Source organism: Astatotilapia calliptera, chromosome 5 (assembly GCF_964374335.1).
Source record: "Astatotilapia calliptera chromosome 5, fAstCal68.1, whole genome shotgun sequence".
NCBI classification, from domain to species: domain Eukaryota; kingdom Metazoa; phylum Chordata; class Actinopteri; order Cichliformes; family Cichlidae; genus Astatotilapia; species Astatotilapia calliptera.
The window spans coordinates 23172629-23177672 of NC_137426.1; positions in this window are offsets into that span (position 1 = coordinate 23172629).

Genomic DNA, 5044 nt, shown 5'->3' on the forward strand with positions numbered 1-5044 from the left:
TGCTGCTTTTGTTGTTCTTAAGGTTTGCATCTGCGCAAATGGGAAACTTCGGACCACGCAGAATAAAATGAACTAGTTCACAATCAAAGTCCACGCTTTAAAATACAGAACCAAGTTCACAAACTAAAAATGAATTAGTCCACCTGCATGTTTTAGCTATTCTTTTTCAAAAGAACCTCAACCTGCCATCCTAAATACTCTATTTTCTCTTCAAAAATGAAATAAATTACTGTTTACTACTATAGAATCACAGAAAGATAAATGCAAAGAAATGTACAAAACACAGTCTTTCAATTTTACATTTTTATGTATCAGGACATAATAATGATCCAGCCCTTAGCAGCTCTTACAATTATGTAAATACACTACAGTAAGAAAGATCATTCAGAAGTGGAAAACATTCAGTTTCAGGGAAACTGCAAAAAATCCAAGAGCTACAGGCCTCAGTTAGCATCTTAAATATTAAAGTTCATGACAGTACAGTTCAAACAGACTAAACAAGTATGGCTTACTTGAAAAGAAGAAAGCCTCCTTACTATAAAAACACCATGTCAGCATGGTTTTCAAAGCACTGCTCAGGTTTTGCATTTAAACAAACCACCAAACTTCTGGAACAGTCTCCTTTGGACAGACAAGAGAGTCGAGGTGTTTGATGCACAGTGCTGTATTTGGGGAAAACCAAACACAGCCTATCAGCACAAATACATCACATCACCAGTCAAGCACGGTGGTGGAGGGGGTGACGATTTGGGTTTGTTTAGCAGTCACAGGACCTGGGCACCTTGGAGTCATTAAGTCTGAAAGGCCATCTGTCCGACAGGCAAAGCTTGGGCAAAATTAGGTCAAGCAACAGGTCAATGATCCCAAACACACCAGCAAACCCATAACAGAATGACTGAAAAAGAAACAAATCAAGGTGCTGCAACAGCCCAATGTCCAGACCTCAACCTGATTGAGATGCTGTGAGAGAGCTGCAGATAAATCAGTGGTTACAACTCTCAATGAAAAAAAGCAACCTGGTACAGAAGAGAATAATGTGAGGGACTGATAGAGTCCCACAGAAAACAATTACTTCACATTATTGCTGCTAAAGATGGTGCTGCAAGCTACTGATTTTCACACATTGCTTCTGCATTTTAGCGTACTTTTTGTTAAAAAAAAAAAAATAATAAAATAAAATAAATAATGATGTGGTGTAAGATGTCATGTTTGGTAGTTATGTATATACAATGTATATGTAAAATCTTTATTTTTACCATGATGGTAAAGACTGATAACTGCAAACAGATGAAGTTCATTATTTCCCATTTTTCACCACATTTTAAAATTGGACATATTTGTTTTCAGACAGGATTATGAGCTTACTTTGCCTCTCTCATCTGAACAGTGCCGTGACTGTAGCAAGAAAATCTGTAGCACTTTATAATATGGAAGGAATTTCAAGGTCTTTTATCTTAGAATAACAAGGTAATTATATTTACAAACTAATGCTTATCCGTATACACTGGAATAAGGGGTGAAAATTCAAGTTTTTACAGGAAAGAAGAAATTATTATATATTACATTTAAGTAGTGATTATCTTCCATGTATTTCTGCATAGAAATAAACATATTTCCCTGACTGACTCTGTAAATGGGTAATACCTTTAATGGAAGCAGGCTGAAGTGGCATAGTTTTCCGATCTTACAGCGTAATTACACGTTGTTTTTGTTTGTATGAGGGATTTTTGACTATTCAGTTATACTCTGATAAGAGATGTAAAATGTGATAAGGATTGTTCTCCCTTTCACTGTTTAGGGTGATTTGCATTCAGAAGCTTTTAATAAAAAATAAATACAACACACACAAAAGGAAATTATACTGAATGCAACAAACACAACAAGAACATGAAAAAATAACACTTGGATAAACAAATTGAAATAAGCATAACAGGACAAACACCATTTAATAGGAAAGAAAAAATTCTTTTCATTTACTTAAACTCGTCCTTCAGTTGAGGGCATTTGTTCAAAAAGTGCATCTGATCCTGTCTGTGCAGACATCATTATTATTATTACGTTTGGTCAAATTTACACCAAAAAGATAATCAAAAAGATAATAGAAAAATAAAAATTCTATTCACATGACTCTACTTTTTACAGCCTTTTTGTAACTTATGATTGAAAAGTTTGCACAAAACAACTAATATTTTTGATAAAACCCATCATTAAAAGACAATAAAGAGCCTTTGACCCACAAAGTTTAATGGTGTTTACTTTTTAACTGTAAGTAGGAAACACTTTGTATCACAATTTCACATAATCGAAGAAGATTTCATTTAATTCTAGGAGAACTGCACCCGCTGTGGGCTGTATTATCAAGTGCCAATGGTAAAACTGGTTTCTTATTTATCTATCCTACCTTTTTTTTTGATCAAGGTCTTTTTATTGAACAAAGAATTGCTTCCAACAACAATTATGGCAATATTGACAAACAGTCAGAGTGTGATTTGGAAAGACTGGCATCACAAGGCGTCACCCCAAAAATAGCTATAAACGGGCAGGGTGCAATTGGAACACCAAATATGTTGGACATGGTTTCAAATATGCTTTTCCAAAAGCCACCCAGTTTTGGACATGCCCAGAACATGTGAAATAGGGAAGCAGGCTCTCGTTTGCACCGGTCACATGTGGGGTCAAACCCATCCTTGATTTTGCTCAGTCTAGTTTTAGACCAATGGAGATGGTGAACAACTTTGAACTGAATCTCCACATGTTTAAGGCAAATAGATGACGAAGAAATTCTATTGATTATCTTATGCCAAGTCTCATCTGCAATCCGTTGGCCAAGATCACTTCCCCATCATTCCCTAAGTGATTGCAATGTGGACAGCCTAAAATTACTTAACAGCTCATAAACATCACTTATAACCCGCTTAGCATTTGGTTTAAAATCAAAAATATCATCCAAAAGGGATGGAGGTGGACAGGACGGAAAGCAGTCAGTATTAGAAGCAACAAAATTCCTGAGTTGTAGATACCTAAAAAAGTGTGACTGAGGGATCTTGAACTTGTTCACCAGCTGTTCAAATGAGGAAAATGGTAAATGGCCTGTATTTATATAGCGCTCTACTAGTCCCTAAGGACCCCAAAGCGCTTTACATATCCAGTCATCCACCCATTCACGCACTGGTGATGGCAAGCTACATTGTAGCCACAGCTGCCCTGGGGCGCACTGACAGAGGCGAGGCTGCCGGACACTGGCGCCACCGGGCCCTCTGACCACCACCAGTAGGCAACGGGTGAAGTGTCTTGCCCAAGGACACAACGACCGAGACTGTCCAAGCCGGGGCTCGAACCGGCAACCTTCCAATTACAAGGCGAACTCTCAACTCTTGAGCCACAATCGAAAAGATATTGTCCGTGAAAAGAGCAGTCATTGATGTTATTCCAAGCTTTGTCCATATGTTAAATGCCTTGTCCGTTAAGGATGGGGAGAACATGCAATGTCTATGCGGTGGTGCATTAAGAGAGAGTTCAGTCTGTTTAAAGTGCCGTCTGAGCTGATACCATAATTTCAGTGAGTGGACAACAAGAGGATTCGTGGTGAAGCCAGAGGTAATCTGGCACACAGCAAAGACATCAGGGAAGATTGACTCACCGACAGCTGCTCCAGTGTTACCCATGATGATGATACATTATCATGGTCTTTTATCCATTACAATAATGCCCTTATATTAGCTGCCCAGTAATAAAACAAAAAATTTGGGAGTGCTAAGCCTCCTGCGCTCCGCGGTCTTTGTAATACACTCTGTTTCAGCCTAGGTGGTTTTTTGTTCCAAATGAAGGAGGAGATTTGACTATTTAGATTATTAAAAAATGACTTAGTTAAAAAAAATTGGAAGACACTGGAAAAGATATAGAAATTTAGGAAATATAGTCATCTTAATGATATTTAATCTACCACCCAGCGAAAGAGGCAAGGACTCCCACTTTCCAAAATCCTCCTTTAGCTCAGACAATAAAGGAAGATAATTAGTTTTATACAACTCTCTATGGTTCTGCGTAATCCAAATGCCCAAGTATTTGAACTTGTTATAGCTGAGCTTGAAAGCTGCTAAAATAGACGAAAGTTCCCCGGTTATTGTACCTAAAGGCATTGCCTCGCTTTTCCCGAAATTCACCTTATATCCGGAAATTGTCCCGAATTCCTTGAGTACATCTAAAAGTTTAGGGAGGCTATTTGAAGGGTTGAAAATAAACAAGAGCATGTCGTCGGCATAAAGAGAGACTTTATGCTCGATATCCCCACAACGTATTCCCTCAACCTCAACACAGTGTCTCAGAGCAATAGCTAGCGGTTCAATTGCAATGGCAAAAAGGAGAGGTGACAAAGGGCACCCCTGTCGTGTGCATCTGTCCTACCTTTAAGATTAAAATGTACATAAAATATTTCAATTTACCAAATCAGACTGTACCATTAAAACATTTAAGACTAGAAGACCTTCTAATGTTTAAACTCATTGCTGCTTAATATCTGCAGTACACTAAAAATAAAAAAGAGGACGAATTTATTGCAGACTATTATGCAAATTAACACTTGAAGGAGCCCAAATAATAGACTAAATTCAACATATATGTGAAAAAAAAATTGTAGGTATAAGTGCATTACACAAGCATGATGAGCTCTACCTTTCTATTCTGGCAGCATGCTGTCTAGAATGGGTAAAATTATGCTAACCTAAACAAACACTTTGTCTTAGAACATTAAATTTTATGTTTATAATAGTTTTAAGAGAAAATTCTGTATTCAAATCAATAAAATGATCATTTTAGATCACATTTCAAATGTGTCAACCATTACTTACTTACTGTACAGTCAAAGTCAACATTTACCAACACTTAAATGAAGTTGCAGGTGGAAGTTAGACAGTTTAGGGTTAACTAGGGTTAACTAGCTAACTTGTATCCGTTTGTGTTGAGTTTCCTGCTTTATTTTGCTCATGTTCAATTCTCATCATGAGTCAATGTGAGCTTTTTATGCTCATAGCTACATAATATTTAT